Here is a 20,674-nt window from a genome sequence, read left to right as displayed (position 1 = left end):
TATATCAAAACCCAAAATATTATTGACACCAAGCTTTTAAGAGCTATTGTTTTAGTACCAACAGATTGGGCCTCACAGCAAGGAGGTCGCTGGTTCTAGCCCTGACTGGGTCAGCTGGCCTTTCTGGCATGTGCCCCCTGTTCATGTGGGTTTCTTCCGGGTGCTCTGGTTTCCCCCACAGTCCAAAGACATGTGCTGTAGGTGAATTGGGTAAGCCTAATTGTCCGTAGTGTATGCGTGTATGTCCTGGTCCTCCAGGTTGGGGGTTGAGCGTTGGGCTAACAACCCACCTCATAAAAAATTAGATGTTACGAAACACCAATACAATGCGGCTAAATATCACCTTCGATATAAATGACCCAGGGAGTAAGTCCTAACAGACGTTTAGGTGGAAGTATTACCAATAATAATTGGTGTGGAGATCATCTAAAGCAGCCCAATCCTGATCCCAGAGATCTATTTACCTGTAAAGTTCAGTTCCAGTCCTACTCAAGTGCACCGTCTGTACTCATTAAACACTTCTGAAGATCTTAACTAGTTAGTTCATGTGTGTTTAAGCCTGACCGAACTTGCCATAAGGTAGATCTCAAAGAACAAGACTGTACATCCCTGATCTGAAGCAAGAGCCAAATTTCCTGCTTTTCCCATCCCGAGTTTAATCATAAACATTTGATCACAATGCTTCTGTTCGTGTGCGGCATACACGTTCTAACTGAATATCAATAATTCCTGATACATTTTCAAAGCATTCCACAAACAGCGCAATCTTCCATGGCATTTACAAATGGTAATGGTGCAAGTCAACAGACAGAACATCTTGAGGAATCTATAGATTTTCGTGTGTGCGTGTCATGGAAAATTTGTTTATATATGCTGCCTCTTCTCTCTCCTACGTGCATCATTTCGGAAAGTCTGCCTTCCGTTGAACTATCGAACCTTGCGTGTGTTATATTGAGTTCCTCTACAAAAGGGGGGCTCGTCCGGGTTGGCAAAGAGGAAGGAACAGCCCTAGATGAGGGTGAAAGGAGGTTAGCTTGTACGGAGTGAGGGGCTCATAGCCACGGGGTGCTAAGTCTCCTCTGATCCTCTGTCTCTGATTCCTCAATTCAATTCTTCCTCTGGGTGATCGTGATCTAGAACTAGGCCAATGTCACAGACTGTTTTTCTGGCTTACAAGACTGGGAAAAAGAGACTCATTCTGCTCTCACTAGGTCTGTTCATACCAAAAATGATAACTATAAAGATCGCACATTTCAGCTATCTATAATTATATTTGTGTCTTTAAAGGTGCCATGGAATGCACTGATACTTTATGTTTAAACTATTCTCTGATATCTAGATAGAAGGTGAGACTCATGTTAAGTGCAAAAAATCCCCCTATTTTTTTCTAAATTGATTTGGGGTGCTGGATAAATTTAGAATCTGTATTTTCTGAATTTTGCGTTGTCAACGAGCTGTGATGAGATGTCTGGTTGCATTACCCAAGAGCGCTATAATGGCAGTCTCATGTTCAAAATAAGAGTCCCACATACACAGGAAATATAATATGTATTAAACCTAAAACTGTATATATTTGTTGTAATCTCATTAGGAAAGGTTGTGGCCAATCAAATTCTTCTGAATGTGTGCATATTTCATGTTTTTTACCACGATTTTTCACTCATTGGATATACACGAGAGCGAGGAAGCAATAGTGAACAATGGTCAATTTCATGTACTGAACTCTTATTTTTCAGCTATGCTTAGTTATATGCAGATTTTTGCAGAGATTCTGTTTATTATCACCACTAGCAGTTTTGTAAACTGGTGCTTTGAATGCACTTCAAACATTCTGATTTATTTTCCATGACTTTATTGTTTATCATCTGGGCAGAAAAATCATTTTGTAAGTGATTCTAACAATGCTGCTACATTGTTTGGTTGTTGTTATAGTTGTGGACCAACCTTTACATGATCATAAGTGTGAACAGGCCTTTTCTTTTATTTCAGCTAGATAACCGTCCACCCCTTTTCACCATAAGCATGTTAAAATACAGGAAAAAAGGTACAAAAGCTGTCACAGTGCAAATTTTTATCATGTACACTGTAAAAAAATCTGTTATTTTACTTTTTTTTTCGCCATCTGGGGTGCTACAATATCAGTGCTACATAAATTTAAGGGAAATTTTAATTTGAGGAAATTTCTGTACTTTACCATCTGTTATTTTACAGTAAATGTTATTTTAACATCCATTATTTTATGGTAAATTTCTGTACTTTAACATCTGTTATTTTATGGTAAATGTCTGTAATTTAACGGCCATTATTTTACGGTAAATGTCTGTAATTTAACGACCGTTATTTTATGGTAAATTTCTGTACTTTAACATCTGTTATTTTACAGTAAATGTCTGTAATTTAACGGCCGTTATTTTATGGTAAATTTCTGTACTTTAACATCTGTTATTTTACGGTAAATGTCTGTAATTTAACGGCCGTTATTTTATGGTAAATGTCTAATTTAACGATCGTTATTTAATGGTAGATTTCTGTACTTTAACTGTTATTTTACAGTAAATGTCTGTAATTTAACGGCCGTTATTTTATGGTAAATGTCTGTAATTTAACGATCGTTATTTAATGGTAGATTTCTGTACTTTTACGGCCGTTATTTTACGGTAAATGTCTGTAATTTAACGGCCGTTATTTTACGGTAAATGTCTGTAATTTAACGGCCATTATTTTATGGTAAATGTCTATACTTTAACGGCCGTTATTTTACGGTAAATGTCTGTAATTTAACGGCCATTATTTTATGGTAAATGTCTGTACTTTAACGGCCGTTATTTTACGGTAAATGTCTGTAATTTAACGGCCATTATTTTATGGTAACTGTGTACTTCAATGCCCGTTATTTTACGGTAAATGTCTGTAATTTAACGGCCATTATTTTATGGTAACTGTGTACTTAAACGCCCATTATTTTATGGTAAATGTCTGTAATTTAACGTCCGTTATATTACTTAAAAAAAAACATAAAATAACATTTTTTTTTGTGTAGATACTAATATCTACATTATACGGTGTTAAAAAGGTACTAGTGCCAGCTTTATACAGTTTTTGTGTTTATAAGCGATATCAATATAAAACTACACATACAACATGTGTAAAACTGGCATACACCATGTTTATAACATGACGTCAGTTGCTACTTCCCAGCATACACCACACCTGTTAATAAAGGTACTGACAGGTAAAATGTGAGCAGGATCAGGGTTTATCACCCCAAAATGTTTGACAAGGCTCAGTGAAACACGGCTTTAAGGTTAGCAACATGGCTGCTTGTACTCTCAAAAACATTTTGCAAATCCTGTACTTTTAGGGATACAATAGTGTGATAGTGTCATAGTAGTACTTTAAGGGTGGGATGACACGGTGGCTCAGTGGTTAACACTGTTGGTGTTTCCGAGTACTGGGTTGCGGCTGGAAGGGCATCCGCTGTGTAAAACATATGGGGGATAAGTTGGTGGTTTATTCCACTGTAGTGACCCCTAATGAATAAAGAGACTAAGCCAAAAGAAAATGAATGAATGAATAAGGGTGCAAATTAAAGCTCTATTTTACTATACTATAGAGGTTTTGGGTTAGATAAGAAACTGTGTACAATTCTGTTACTGGAGGCTCACTCTCCTGCATAGGTTAGCTCCTTAACAACAATTTAATAGACCCGGGCCAGTTAATTAAGGACTTACTATATATACTATAAATTTCCAGACATGTATGATAAGGCAAGTTGGAGCTAAATTTTGCCGGGCTGAGTTTGGACTCCGGCTATTCCCCCAATCACAAGCTATTACACACATAAAGGTACAATGTTTGCACATTTTTTTCTGAGAATTCATAAAAAAACCTCAAAACATCCCCTTGAGATGCAATAGATACTACAAAATAGTTATCTCTTTCTCAAGGGCAAAGATCTCAAGGAAGTACTCTAAAAGTACAAAGACTCTAGTCTTTATATTACATTTTTTTCCTTTGTATGACACAACGGGAAATTATATGAACTCTAGTACTTATATGGACAGCGTTCTGACTGACTTACGCCACACTGCCTTCACAAGAGTGCCATAAAACGAGGCTACTTTCTTGTGTGGCGCACTGAATACACTGCGTGGGAGAGAGTGGGTGAGTTTGAGAATTCTGTGTTAAGGCAAGAGGAGAGAGAGAAAGAGAAAAAAAGTGCTCATTTCTTTTTCAATCTGTGTTTCACAATGCATGTGTGCCTGGAGAATTGCAGCTAAAGTTCACATGGGGGAGGGAAGGTACCTGCCCCCCATCTCGCAAAACCCACTAGAGTTGGGGAGAGGAGGAGGGGGGGGGGGGCTAGAAAAAAAGACAGAATGAAAAAAGTGCCATTGAACTCTGACTTGAGATTGTGAAGGGAGAGAAAGAGAGAGGGTGTGAGTCTGAAGAGGGTTAGAGAGAGGGCTTTAGGTGGAGGAGAGGGGGGTGGTGGAGGAGAGAAAGAAGGGAATTAGGAAGGTGAAGGACTGAACCACCCTCATAGCCTTTCCACATGAGCACACCTTATATACACACACACACACACCGCCAGGACTCCTGCAATATTTTAAAGGGATAAGGCTCTGAACAAAAGAATTAAAATATAGATCACACAAACGGTCTCTCCATCTCTTGTCCGGCAACAGTGTGGAAACAAATTGGATCAGAGAGTGAGTGAATGAGTAAAGCGCTATACTGTCAGGGTCGTAAAGATGCTCATCGCACTTGGTATGGTTCAAAACAGCGATGAAATAAACTGTGATCAAAGTAACATAAATATTTAATTAAAGCCTTATGATCTAATTTCAACTTTATATATTTGCACTTTATCAAATATTTGTGGTAGTAGTTGATCAAATAAAAATGTGTCATTTAAAAATAAAAACACACATGTTAAAATTGAATCTAAAATAAACATTGGAGACAATACAAAATACATGTGCATCCCAGACTCTGTCTGCTTTTTCCTGGGTAACACATAAACACAAATTTGAGCTTTGAAATAAACATGTAAGCCAATGCCTTGCAGGATACAGCTCTGACTGGAGTCATGTGACATAAGTCTGCTTTACTCCTTACCACCAATGAGCAAGGGCAAACGCTGTTGCCATAGTAATCCCTCCTATGTTTGCCATCCAGCATTTTTTGGGGAAAAAAGAAACCCGTTTTGATGTCACGCGAAAGCCAGTTCACCACAATATCTCAACAAAAAATGTAACCTTGATATTAACACTTCAATATTTTGTTTAAAAAACAGACCTAACTTGAAATTACCACCATTAACCACAAGCATATTCTATTCTTTTTTAAATATATGGTTATTCTATCTATAATTATTTGCATATTCATGTTAATATTTGCCCATAACAGATGTAAACAAACATACTTCTATAAAAGTTAAATATGCAGCAATGGTGAGAGAACCTGTTACATGGTTTGCAGTTAAATATGCAACCTCATGCACAGTGAAAGTCAAGGTCATATTGAGAGCAAATCACAATGCCAAATTACTCACCTAATCTGTGGTCATTTGGGTTGTGTTTTATAAGTGATTTCTCCCACTGTCTCATTTTCCTGTAAAAACAGAACAACACATCTTAGTGAGCAAATACACTGAAATAGGAGTATTTTTAGCATAGCTTTAGGATAATTCGACATGATGGTGTTAATATTTTATATAAAACTGTGCCTTAATTTTGCTTATCTGTCATCTTTGTGGTGCTCTGTGAATGGCCAGATACACTCAAGCGAAGCTATAAATAGCTGTTGGTCAATTTTAAACGGCAGCCTGAATTCAGATTCGACATCACATTATTTGTTATGCATGATGGTTCACAACATAATGACAGTCAAATTATGCACGACTCAAAAAGAATAAAACATGTTCAAAAATAGATTTAGAAAAGCTTATTATGCAACAGTACCCCAGATAAATCGTCTTACATAACCACTAAAAAGCACTGGAGATTTGTGAGATGCCAGTTTAAAAATCTGTCCAGATTTTTCAACCAGGGGACCACAGACCCTTGAGAGTCCCTAAAGGCAAATCAGGGAGTTCAAGGAAATGGCAATGCCCTTTCCCCCCATAAATGTACTCTAGCTATTTGCTAATTATATTTTGAGAATTATATATAGTGAGCATTTATGAAGGGGTATCAATGTAATCCTCAAAAAGAAACAAATTGTTCATTTATGGACTAAAAGATGCGTTTAAAAAAATACTCATTCATAACTGACATTAATAATGAAAAAAGTGTCTTGTAGTGAGGGAAAAAAACACTAGGAAACTATTTTCTAAAACAGAACAAACGAAAATTATTCAGCACGTGACTAGATAATGAATGTAAGTGGTTAGTAATCTACAATACAATAACATAACAAATCTGATTAATTCAGTTAATGTCAGTTAAATCTCCAACCGAAATTAAATTCAAATTGTCTTTTGACGGTTAACGGGCATAATAAAGCTCGTGGCTAAACTTTAGAAAGACCTGAGTCACATGAAGACAGCAGAATATTGACTAGTTTTGTTTGGTCGGCAGTTCTTGCTTTTTAATCTCAGATAGCTTCTACTAACTCATATGCATTTTCAACATTTTAACCATCTAATGGAAACAAACGCAGCTTCAGTCATCGTTAAATTCGGCTTTTTCTCATTCGGCTCCTTACCTAAACATCTTTTTTTCCCGGCATCACAGATGCTTTACGTGTCACCTGGGGGGTTTTGGCGCGAGACTGACAACAGTTTGGGCGCCGTAGATGACCAAGTGCTGCCTAGGTAGATAGTTGAATTCGTTTGGAGACATAGACTTCGTGTTTTTCATTTAACGGTAACGTTATGTGGATTTATAAAATATTTCGTCGAATACGATAAATAATTAAACACGTAAAAACGGAGATTTCATTTCACTGTTTGGACATTCGCCTTTACACTACGGTATCAACAGCGAGTTATTTTTTAAAGTAAAAAAAAGTCTGTGGTGTCTGTAAAATATTTCCATATACCCTCTATAGGGCCTTTTTAAATCTGCCAATGTAAGACTGCAAATAAAGGATGATTTTCGTTCCCATTTCATTTCTTGGATCAGAGGCCGTTGCTAAGATACCAAACTCAGAATTCATAAGTTCAGCGGAGAAATGATTGACATTTGCTTTTTGAGGTAAAAATGAAAACTGAATAATAATAGATAAAAAGTCCCGTTTTATTGTGAGTAACAATGCCTGTTTGAAACCTAATCTATTTGAATGAAATTCAGAGAGCGGACTGCAAACAAAATTACACAAAAATGCAATGTATCTAGGTTAAATGTAATTCTGTGTGTAGTTAAAGAATAAAACTTGTCACTAACACCAGTTTTAATAATACAAACATGACTCCTGCCATACTGTCACTGAAGCTTTCACCACTGCTGCAGCGAGCAGGATGTCAGCATCAGGGGAACAATAGAATTATAGAATATGCACAATGTAGTAATATTTACACATACAATGCCCTAATGTTGTCCATAAAGTCCTACATGCTAGATTTACTTGACCAAAAAAGGATCTGACCATAGAAAAGCAGCTGAAAGTTGTCAACTGACAAACCAAATATATTTTATTATCACCATTCATGTAAATTAACCACCCAAATGCATGCATCTTTAAAAGAAAACAGTGAATACACCTACTAAGAATTTAAAGACATTCTCTCACTTTAAAAAATAAAATAAAAACAGCACAGCTGATTTTGAGGCCTTGTAAAATGTACCCTGCATTACTGCTATCCAGCAGTGTTACAACAAGCATTGTGTGCATTGTCTGACTATATTAATACAATACTAAATTCACACACAATTTCTATATGCATAAAATGATTTGTGCATATATTTAATGATGAATCTAAAAAAATGGTTGCTTCATAGAAAAGTTTAACCAATTAACAGATCAAAATAAAAGCAATGTGTCAAAAAATGGTCTAATATCCTCCTGAACCTCCCCTAAAAACATCTATTCTCATATATTTTTTATCTGCAGTAGTGAAACTGGGATGCAGACTTGGTTACATTTAATTCAGATTAGTATTAGACGTAGACAATGGCAGTGCTGCATATGCCAGGTGCTAAGACAAGACTCCATCTGCTGGGGCCCCTAACGCAGGACCAGACACATATTAATGTGGGAAAATGTCTGGGGCGCCTCTCAGACAGGCCTCTCGCTGCACCTCAGACTCTATTTGTGTCATGCATCTATTACACGTTTGTGACCACCCCCATAATTTTTTAACATCTTATGATTAGGGGGTAAAAAAAATTACAATTACTGAGACAATCATAGACCAGTTTGCTTAAGGTGAGCATCAATTTGGCAACAACAAAAATTATCCAAAACCTCACACTTCTATATAAAAAAAAAAATCACCAAAAACTCAATAGGACAACACCCAAAGGGACACTACAGTCTTGCTGTAGACCTATCTCAAGCTGTCATATTCTATTTTCCGCATTATCATCACATCTTAAATTCAAAAATAGCTGTGTGTGTAGCACTAACCAATCAGTGACATAGATTTCCTTAAACTAAAGCTACAGCACAACTGATATATGCCTATAAATAATACAGTGCTTATCAGAGGCCTAGTAGTTTCATAAAAAGTCTCCCATTTTAAAATCAAGCACATTTGCGCACTACATGTGTCATTGAATGATGTCATAAGAAGTCTGTTTAAAATAGCCTTGACATTCCATTTATAAAATGATGTCGTGAATGAACTTAGAATTTGGAACAGAAACAAAATTCTAAAGAGGAAAGAAAAAAACATCTACTAACCCACATATTGTAACACTAATGTTTTACAAAACACACTGTTTTGAAAGGTGTACCAAGACAAGGTCAGCCTTTCACCGGTTTCTGTAGTCTTAGGATAAAATATGAAACATTTTATAGTTTATATACTATGACAAGCCATACACATTGATCATTTCCTTGTTTTGGCAATTCAAAAAGACACAAAGAGTGTCAAACCACACACACACACACACACACACACACACACACACCTCCGAGGTTTGACTTTCCCATATTACATGAGAACCACGTGACCCCAGAGATCCGACCAATCGGTTGAAACACCTCGATGAACCGATTCCTGTCATCCCGAATTCATACATCAACATCATCATCACGTCTATGATGGAATGTTGCCCAGCACAAGCACACTTGAGAATGATCGCGAAGTCCGTATCCGCCTGAATACCAAGCCTTTGCGTACTGCAAGCGTACTAACGCGTCCCTATGTAGCCGGAGGCAGATTCCACGTAAAATCCACGTCTTCCACACAGCTTTAGGTATTCCAGTCCTTCCAGACCATGGAAACGCATTAACGCAGCGCCAGCTGCATGCCTACCCGATTCGATGCTCTTTGTAGCGGACATCGCCGTCTCCCTCATACCCCGACCATTCCAACATCCCTCCGGCTTTCCAGCCTCGTTCCCATTTAAAGCGCTCCGAAGTCTTTGGAATTAGTTTATACATTCGGTTCTCTAGCTTTATGATATCACATAAACTCATACAGCTAGATAACCAAAGAGAAAAACTAACCCATGTGCCTTAAAGGGACCGCCGCGTACGCCAGATGCAGCTTCTGTTGTGGTCACATGGAGCTATTGCATTCACTGCCGTGTGAGCAGCACCGATACAGTCTCACTCACTCTTTCACGCGCACACACATATACACGTGGGCTAAATACACTCATATTATGTGCGTTTCATAGTCTAGGGGTTATTGCGCACCTCTTGCGTTTGCACATCCAGTACATCGCAGTTGTTAACAATTTGTATGAAACGCATGTTTCTATTATGTTTGGAGTTGGCCAAGCTATGTAGGCGCCTATGGGGTTATAAAATCAACATACACCTCAAAAACTGCTAATGAACAGATATCTCGTTTGAATTAGGATGATCAATACATTGAGACTCCAACACGTTCAAATGGTTAGCATTTGTTTGTGGTTCGCTGTCAAGACACTCCTAAATAGCGTATTGGAATCGTTGCGTTTCATTTTAAAGAGTATTGCGAAATATCTTTCTAATTTACCATTTTGATATTATACAGCACGTATATTGAAGGCTATCGATACCCTCGTGGAAGCATTGTGATGATTAGGCTGTCGTTAAACCGGTTTATATTGAGTATCCAGATTAGGCCTATTAAATTATTAAGTGGCTCTTTTCGTAAAATGAAATATTTTAAGGCGTTCTAAAATGTTTACATTTCAACCTGTCATATCCCATATGCCAAATGAACTGAATTAAAACACTGTATCCAACTAACTATCCCTTCTGCAATTGCATCTATGTCAAATGAAGCCAATAAATAAAGCTAAATTGCCTAAAATAACTCGTGTTATTTAATGGTCGTTGATTCAGAGTGCCCAACTCACAAAACAGAAAGGAAAGCTAACCACAATTTGACTATTCATGATTTCTTTGTAATTTCAGAAGTTCTTTATTTTCAGGTATAGATAGGCATTTCACATCGTGTTTTAGGTTCTGGGTTTGTTAAAGCGCCAGGACACTGTTTTCCTAAAGAACAAGTTGATAAAACAGAATACGTGCAAGTGAATAGAATAAATGAATCTCCCTAGAACATCTGAAGGGTTCGCGTAATAGAATCAGGCTAATAAAAAGATGCTTGGTCCTGAGTAAAACTTTCATTTAAAGCTGTAATATAAGATTAAGTAGACAATGTAAATACCTTAATTCAGTAGCCTAAACTGCAACTTGAATTTGGCGACTGGACTGGCTTTTTAAAATGAATGAATTAAAGTTGCCATAGCCTATAATACAAACCACACTTCTGGATAGCAGTTTTAAACGAACTTACGCTTGCAACGCAAAAGATAAACAGCACATAGCCTAATTCTCAAATAACGCACATGTAATATCACAAAAACAGGTAGCCTACTTACGATTTCATTTCCCATCCAGCGTTTTCCAAAAAATGTCCAGAACATCCATTTCATTCAAACGACAGCACTCACAAAAAAGCGTGAGAACAAGTTAATCTCAAGGTCTACGGGGCTTGCGGCTATCTTTTCGATTCATCCGCGATTAATTTGCTAAAACAAAGCCGCTAAGAAATAAATAACAGTGTCGTGAAGTCTTACAATAAAAAAAATCTAGCAGGAGGATGCGCAGGGCTCCGGCAGCAGCGCTGAACGGGTGAAGATTGAAGTGAGGGGCTCCTCTGGGCAGGGCCACGGGGGTCACACCGCCAACACAACTGTGATGTCACCGGCATTAACCATTAATGCTTATTGATACACATGGCTGAGCAGAGCTGAGACACCCGGGGGACGCGCCCGTGACCGAGCACTACTCTCAGCATCCGAAAAACTCATGCTTTAGCTAAACATTGACCTCTCTAACCTGCAGCCTGATCCATTAAGTTATTCACAACCCATTAAAATATAATTACCAATAATGAGGTGAATACACGTGTTGTTTGATTAACGTATTCTGAGTTTCTGAATTAAAAGCCTTTTTGGCAAATTAATGCGAAGGCTACAAAAAAAAAAAATTACACATCAAACTGTCAAAGGCGGTGTTAAAAATTGTATTGGAGGTTAAAATTCTTGGAGATGGAACGTATATATATATATATATATATATATATATATATATATATATATATATATATATATATATATATATATATATATATATAGTAGTCTATTGTGTCAGATTATTTGATAAATATTCAAAAGATAGCAATGAAGCTGTTTTGAAATATAATATTAATTTTTGGAAAATGGCAGCGTGATGTACCCAATACAGAAAGCTTATTTATTGTCATATTAGCAACTTGATCATAAAACAAAGACAAGTCATAAATACTCAAACGACTGTGATTTACGATCGAGTTTTTAGTAAATATATATCGGTTTTTGTTTTTTATACAAACGCACGTTTCGTCAGTACAAATACAACAACCCTGTGGAAAACTATTGTTATACGGTATGTATATAGTATATACATATATCTGAACTTAATAAAGTTGTGCAAGATTCAAAAGAATGCTTTAGGTGATTTCATTTTGATGTATAGGCTTACACTATTAATATTAACCAAGCATAAAACGAGCATTTAAAAACATAAAGATTACATATCTACAACACGTTTAAAAGATTTCCCCTTTTTTAATAGGCCTATTATGATTATTATTATTATATCATTTTCATATATTGAACAATTACGGATAGGTTGATTTGCCATTTATTTCATATATTTGTGTATCATTTTGCAATAATGCAATGTAATAGAAAAGAAGAGACATTTAAATCTCATTTGTGCTTATTGAGGCGCTGAATATCACACTGCATTCTTTATGAGCTGCCACAGTATTCAGTTGTGGCCGAATAAAACGTTTATTGGTGTTGCTTGCAAACGTTAAACACTATGAAACTCGTTTAGCTGTATATAGGGCAGGAGAGCAGACAGGCCATTTAAATGTTGACAGTGTGGAAGCAGATTTTAGAAAGCAAACGTAGATTTTAAACACGTTTTAAATAAAACAACGAAGTGAGCCGTAAATAAGAGACGTGCGTGTATATGTAATAAAATAGTCGCGATAAACACGTAAAATAAATGTTTTAAAATATGCATGGATGCAGACAAGCAGATGGAGAGTATCTCCCTCCTCCTTTTTTTCTGTCTCTCTTTCTCAGACACACGCCGCGCGCGCGCGCACAGGAGGCCTGTCCTTATTTTCCATTAAAATATATTCCCCAGTTCATTTGAAAATGGCATCTCCCGGTGGCTCCATATAAAACAGAACGGACTGTTCCATTTAGAAACAGTAAAGCAAGATATTTCGTGGGCACTAAAGAAACACTACCATGCAAAGCAATAAATTAAATATTTCGGCTAGATGTTAAAACGATGTATGCTGGAGAAATGAGGAAAAAACTAGTGGCTTTTTATAACCTGCATATCAATTCAAAGCCTTATGAAAGTGTGTGGCCTAAATGTGAGAAATGAGAGCAGTTATTAAAATATAAATTAATAAACGGATTACAAAAATTATAAAATCATAAATATACTGCTACTGAAAACCACTGGTTAGGCTAATTATAGGTTTTATTTACACATATATTTGAGAAACAGTGGGTTAGCCTGTTGTAAACCAAGATAGTTTAATAATTTCATGGAGATCATGTTAAAACAACGTTTGAGGCCAATTGTGTAAGATCTTTTACAATCTTGGATTTTGAAACTCTAGGGAGAATATTTTATGTAGGCCTATGTAGTATAATTTGTCAACAACATAAATGTTATATCAGTCTCAGCATGTAGTAAAAAAAACAATGAAAGAAATTACATTATATGATTGTTTAACAATTTGCGCTTGATGTGCTTGTTTCTTCCAAAAGAATTTTCAACTCTCTTTTAGGCAACCATTTTATTTCTCAAGCGGCTACGTAGAATGCAGTGTAATTTGTAGGTAATTGTATTAATGTTACTAGACTAAAATGTTAATTTTATTTTTGAGCTGTTGTTTTTTGTTGTTCAGTTATGATGTAACAAATACTCACACGCATTAGTTATATTCAACGAAGACCCGGTTGGATTACAATATTCCTTTCTAATAAATACTTCAAAAAACTTGCAAAAGCCTCAGTGGCTATAATTAAGAAATGTTAAGAAATTTTCCATCCAAATTACAACATTTTTACAAAAATGCATGACCAACATTTTCGGACATAGGTCTCCGTTTATAATGTTTATTGTAACATTTTAACACCTAGAATATATGATATACAATGATGTAAATATTGTAAAATTCTGTCTTGCTCGCAGCTTTGATTTTAGCACCCGCTCTCTCACTCTCACTCACACACACACACGCGCGCGCGCGCAGGTTTTAGACACTCCCGCTCTTTGCGTCATGTCCTGTTTCAAATATGCGCTTCCCACCATCCTTAAAAAACAACTGTAACCCCAGAATACAGGTATTCACACATTATACATTATATACAGTAGGCAATACACAGCAAATTTGAATAATTCAATATATCACATTATGCACATATAATGCCCGTCCTTTTATACTACGTTTTTATTTTATTTTTAAAGCAACGTATAAACGTTTTAACAATAAACAGAATTAACAATGATGAAAATTACTCTACTTAGAGCTGCATTTTGCAACATGCATTGATGTTTGAAGCGTACTGAAGTTCAGACTCAAGTTAACAGGTGAAGGGATCTGTCCTTGGTGCTGAAGTTCAGATTCAGAGTTTGTTACTTGTCCACTATGACCTGCCATTTTTCCACAGCTCTTGTTATTTTGTTTTCAAAAATACAAATATTTTTTCTTCAGCAAGCCTCATAATTTGCTTCATAACAGTACTTTCTTATATAAACGCAATAGTGAGTAGTAAAAGCAAATAGTCCGATTAATAGGCCTACTGCGTTATTTAACAGGAAGATCCCATTTCAAACAACCTCAAAATGTTTTTTTGAAAACGAAATGTTTAATTATTTGCTCAAACACGCATATACTCGAAATATAGATAAAAACAACAAATTAAAAGCTTTAACACATTTTAATCATGCATAAACTATAACAAATTTTAGCCACCCTCAAGATCAATAATCGATCTTACAAACCGTATATATCTCAAAAATCTAATATTTGCTTGGAGGTTTATTTATTCGTTTGTACAATTTTAAAGATCGCGTTAGAATAGTTTCTACCGCGTAAATAAAGCAAATAAAAGTTTAACGTGTCACTGTCTTTACACACTAACTTTACAGACTAAATCCAATATTAAAACATACCCTGAGCCTATATAAATGTTTATATAACAAAAAGACTATGCTTTCTGCAATAAATAATTCAATCTTACCTTTTAAGTACAGTGATGAACTCTTAGTAGCCTGATGAACTCTGCCTGAAGAAACATAAGTTGCAATAAGAATGAATAAAAAATAATAAAGTTAAGCTATTTGACAATGCAAAAATGGAAAGTAACTTGTTTTACAATAAAACACTGACAGTGTGCGAGTATGTCAGTATGAGTCGTTAAAAAGTAGAAACACGTGTTTCATTCTCTCTTTCTCACCGCTTCTCTCTCTCTCTCTCTCTCTCTCTCTCTCTCTCTCTCTCTCTCTCTCACACACACACACACACACACACACACACACACACACACAAACACACACTATTGTTTCATGGTTGTGGTTTAAAAACTTATGAAATCGGTTTTTGCAGGCACAATAAAGTTACATGAAAAATAGTTAAGTTTATAATAATAATTATAATAATAATAATAATTATTATTATTATTGTTGTTGTTGTTGTTGTTGTTGTTGTTATTATTATTATTATTATTATTATTATTATTATTATTATATGAAGAAGAATATGTAGCCTAAGATTTAAAAAAGAGGGAAAAACTAGTTTCTTTCAGTCTGTTGTGGCTGGGCAGAATACAGTTTAAAAAAACGTTTGGGGCCTTTTGTGGGGTTCCAGGGATCCTCTTGGTCTCTATTGTTGGCTGCTCCAAAAGCCTGATTAATTAATTTCACACTGTAGCTCCGGAGAAGATTTTCCCACAAACAAGTGACCGAAAAAAATTCAGCCCTAAAGAAAGAAGTCAACATCAAGTTCAACAACGTGCGGGCTGCTCATTATCATGACAATAACGTCTGGGAGCACAGAAGTCCCCTTAACAAGAGGGTCTGGCGTCAATACACTCCACCTCCCGGACCCCGGAACATTTTCCCAGGCTCCTCTAACAATCGCACAACTGTTTGCTCCCCGGGCTCGCCTAATGATCACTTCATACAACGCTCAAAAGATGATTTAGTTAAAATACGCCACATTAACTCCGACAAATGGAAACTTTTTTCTCTTACCAAAACAGCTTGGGAACTAGATGGTTAAATGTGAAAACGCCAGACATTTATTAAGCTAAAATCTTATTCTAGGTATTAAAGAAAAAAAAAGTTTGTTAAACATACTAGCAGCTGCTTTAACTGAAGAAAATACATTGATGAAAACAAATATACACTGGATATTTTAGCATTTCACTTTAAACTATTGACAAACTTACTAAATTCTGGTTATTAATAATGTTTATTGGGAAAAAAGCAAATATAACAATGCAAAGACTTAACATAAAATTTGGCAACTGTGACCAATGAAAACAAAAATAGATGACATTCATACACATAAACAACCAGGCTAACAAACTTGCCACAATGGATGCTGACAAAAAATGAAACACCAAACACTGCACGTTCAAACGAAGTAAAACTAATTCCATACCATGGTTTGTTGTAAGATATCCAGATTTACTTTTACTAACATTTCTAAAGCCAAGAAATTACATGTGGCTGTATTGCTCAATGACTATACAAATGAGTTGCATTTACTTACCAAACTTGGGTTGATCCTAGTCTACACCACAAGATCTAATCCACAAGCAAAGACGAAAAGAGCCATTGCAGAAGTGTAAATTGCTGAAAACAACGCACTATTCCCGCCAATCGCGCATCTACTTTACTACTGGTGTCCATTATTAGTTTCAAACAGCCTGACTGAATGCTGTGACGCCGTATTAGCTCAAGTGCACAACTTGTTCTCGACATTCCTGCCAAGTCAGTGCTACTACTCCGAGGACTGCTGGGATCGAGTCTGTCGTTGGTCTCCACGTGTGGACGTGTGCAGAAAATCAAGCGGCTTGCGTTTAAACAGCGTCCCGTTGTGAATTGATGAGTTATTGTTCCAAAGTCCGCGCGCAGGATCCATTTCTAGCTACGCCCATCTTATTTCTCACGCTGTTTTGGGTTGGCACATGGGCAGAGTAATAGCTGGGTTCGTTTTGTCAGCGAAGAAATAAACGCAACTTGGGCTATCCTCTGACGATTGTAGGCGTAGACGAAGCTTATAAGATTCAGTTGCTTAAAACCATCACAGTCTGCAGGTGCGCTTGATCGCACCTTCAGATTCCTGTAGTGACAACACACATGTACTAGAAAGTGAGTTTGTGCAGTGCAGGCCAAAAATAATACTTTAACTATCCCACAGTTATCGCCTTATTGCTTGTGTCACGTGTAGCTAAAATTACTGTTAAGTTCGGGACGATTCATTAAGCTTTGCGTCTACCGTGTGTGTGTGTGTGTGTGTGTGTGTGTGAGGGGTTTACAACGTGGAGGTGTCGTCTTTGCGTCATATTTAGAAGTTTCGTAGCCCATTTCCTAATCTTTAATCAGATAATGTACACATCAAGAATTTTTTGTTTTTAAAAGATGTCCAATAGACGTCTAAACATTGTCGTCTTGGCTAAAACAAGGCTAAATTTGGGCTTTTAGTGAAAATCTAATAGAAGTCCAAGACAAAACTAGTCATCAAATAAACAGAAATCAACGGCTACACATATAAAGTCTGTCTAATATGTTTATTTGATGACTATAGTCTCGTTTTGAGCTATACTTAGATGTCTGTTAGATTTCCACTGACAGCCCAAGTTTAGCCTTGTTTAAGCTGTCTAGATGTCTATTAGACGTCTATTAAACACAAAATTGTTTGCAGGGTATTTAAGGAGAATAGCCTATTAAAAGTATGTACCAGTAGACTAATATGCATTTAAGTTGTGCGTAAAATACACACTAAAATAAATAGTTTTAGTAAATAAATAATTTTTAATCAAAAAATCTAATTTGCACGCTGACGTGCAACAGTAGGACTTCAGTAGGTATTGGAAGTCGACAAATGAGATGTAGGCCTAAAAAATCATGAATTTAATGTCAGAAAAAATTTAGTTTAGTATAGCATATTTAGGTGATGTTTAAGGTGGCAGTCAAATGGATTATCATAAAATCGAGAGCTGCTTTTGAAAAATCGTTTATTGAACTTGAAATTAATATACGTTCATTGAACGTATATTAAACTTCTTCAAAAATGTTCTAGTTGACCAAAAATAAAAATGGAAAAAAATAGCACAAAAAAAAATAATAATAATGAATAGCATTTATTTAGGCTATGCTTAATTTCATATCCCGTACATGTGCTGTACAAATGTTTGGAATTTACAAGTAATAATTTTGAACCAGTTTGAATGTTTTACCTGATCAAATCAAATTAAAAATGAGACAGCTTTTACAGAGAAAAAATAAATTAACCGTATCTTGCAGTAGTTACATAAACTTAAATTATAAAATACAACACAACACTGTCTTTTTAAAATGAACCGAATCTTCATGCCAGAGTAAAAGTCAGGGGTTTCATTCAAGTATCTTTTCATAGCATAATGCGGCCTATTATTAACACCACGATGACACTGAACTAGAAAACAGCGACACCCATCGGTGAGATACTGCGACATTATGATCGTCGTACAAAAAGCTTTCCCTTACAGGCCTATGAATAACGCATGTTTTAGGTCATGATGAGATAGTTACAAAGTACAGCCGTTTGAAAGCATCCATATAATAATTTATATTGTACTTAAATCATATTGATGAAAAACAAATGTGAGGAGATGGGCCAAAATATGTGGTTAAAAGATTTAAATCAAATTACAGTTTTAGATGACCATCATTTACACTTACATGCAAATATTGATATTTGGAATTAAACAGATAAAACTAGCAATGATAACAATTAATTGAAACAGCCTTTCATCAATGCGATGAAAGCTTATAGGCTATATATAGCCGAATTATCTTGGCAAATCACCAAACGGCATCATTCTCATTTAGATCACATAAAATGTAGCTAATAGGCCAACAATTACAATCGCTATTACAAACAACATTTACACGGCTAAACAAAGGACTAAAGTCATATACAACACGCAAGTTAAAAAAATGCAAATTGAGTTTAACTGCTAATAATTTATGCTTTAGCGTGTTGGGCTTTTACACTGCAACTTAAGCTATTTTTGAATGAATATAAATAGCTTATAATATCATGATCCTGTTATCGCATCACAATTCGAAATTACTTCAAAAGGAAACGCGGTTACTGGCAGATTTTAATTTAACGTTGTCTACTATTTACAATGGTAAGGACGAATTACATTGTAGGAAAAAGATATTTAAAAAAAAAAAGAAAAGACAAAACAGTGGTCAGGCGTAACGCCATTTTGTTTTGTAGAACGAGATTTCCTTCTCACTAATGATGCGTAATGCAAAAAATGTTAGTATTGTAGTTAGACTGGGGGTAAACTGTGTTATCCAGAGCTCGAAAAATTATAATCGAGCAAGTGAGGTAGAAAATTGTTGATCGTGACTTTATTACAAGTTATTGTAGCTTCACATTTTGGTACACGCGTCTAAAACGCAAAGGACAACATTTAAAACGCAAAGGACAACATTAAGATTAAAATTCAAACTGAACTGAAAATACAACAGCCACCAGCAGTATTTCTCAAGTATTCCTCAGTATTTCTCAAACAGACGTGAAAATAATTGAGATAATGGTTAGAATATAAAAGAAGATTCTACAAACAAAAACCGTTTTCTAATCAGATATATTTTAAATTAGGAGATAAGGTTTTTGTAAAAATGACTCAAGAATTATAGTCGAATAAAAAGTAAAAAAAAAAATCTTGCGTTGATTTAATAAATCAAACACCTTAAATGAGAAAACCACCATGACCTGAAAATGCAAAAATCATTAGCTTATTTCATTTATGCTTTTGTTTAAATTATTAAGTTATACAAAATAAGGTAATTTGTCGCTCAAACTGATTTAAAAACAGGCTTGCTCGTGAAGGCATGCCTTACAGGTTGCACTTGACCCTTTGCTCAAATGTTACAGTTTGACCCGAGGTAACAGGTCAAACACCAAAACTAAGCCTTTGGGTTGATTTGAGCGACCGCAACTCTTTAATAAATATGTTGAATGTGGTAAGATGCATTTTGAAAGTGAAGAATTAAGTTATTTTATCCAAACTGTTTACAGTAATATGAAATGCAAAAATGTTAAGACTTTAAAAAAAAAGTAATTTAGATCAGAAATATATTAAGCATCTTGTACATTCATTTTTAATGAACAAATGGACACGAAAAAAACTGTCACAGAAACTGAAAACAAAAATCCTCATGAACATTTAGAAAACATCAGATTAAAAGAACAGAAATAAACTAAATTGATTACCCTTTTTCATGTGTGATTTTACGATTTCTTTGGCAGCAAAAACTCTTTTTCTTAATCACAACCACTCAATGCACATACAAAGACAGTTCATACGAGTTTACACGAATATATACATACCACAAGTTGTCGTATGTAGAGATGTTTCCACACTGGCTGTTTCGTGGGAAAAGAGCTCGCCTCGGAATGTCACTGTCCTTTAATTGGAGCCGGACTGGATTTTATGGAAATGAGCATTGAACATCAGTCTTAACGACTGATTGGCACATATAAGAAGAGTGCAAGGGCCATACTCATGTCTTTAGCAACGCAATTCAGAAGGTCAAGTTCAAGCGCATATCTCAGCTCTCTCAATGCGTGTGACCAATTATCATGCAAGTCGCGTAAAAAGCCATGTGTGCCTGCAGCCCTACAGGGTGCGTTTATTTGAAAACTGTTCAACTGGTTGGAGTCTTCATTAAAGAGCGTTTAGGAAATTTAAAA

General features: G+C 35.7%; 1 long non-coding RNA gene across 4 annotated transcripts in view; it reads right to left on the bottom strand.

Moving 5' to 3' along the window:
• The window catches only part of LOC130215426 (uncharacterized), a 58,014-nt gene extending 41,161 nt beyond the window's left edge, over nucleotides 1-16,853 (bottom strand). Inside the window, exons 1-3 of one of the 4 annotated variants that reach the window (XR_008835703.1) lie at nucleotides 16,469-16,853; nucleotides 14,934-14,978; nucleotides 5,558-5,616 (exon numbers count right to left, since the gene is read on the bottom strand). This is a non-coding gene — a long non-coding RNA (uncharacterized LOC130215426). Of the gene's footprint in view, nucleotides 1-5,557; nucleotides 5,617-9,080; nucleotides 9,528-10,991; nucleotides 11,194-14,933; nucleotides 14,979-16,468 lie in introns of those variants that run through there. The other 3 variants (XR_008835705.1, XR_008835704.1, XR_008835706.1) reach the window with 3 other exon arrangements.
• Nucleotides 16,854-20,674: the final 3,821 nt, after the last annotated feature.

The sequence above is a fragment of the Danio aesculapii genome, chromosome 22, assembly GCF_903798145.1.
Source record: "Danio aesculapii chromosome 22, fDanAes4.1, whole genome shotgun sequence".
NCBI classification, from domain to species: domain Eukaryota; kingdom Metazoa; phylum Chordata; class Actinopteri; order Cypriniformes; family Danionidae; genus Danio; species Danio aesculapii.
This window is presented reverse-complemented; position numbering and strand designations above follow the sequence as displayed.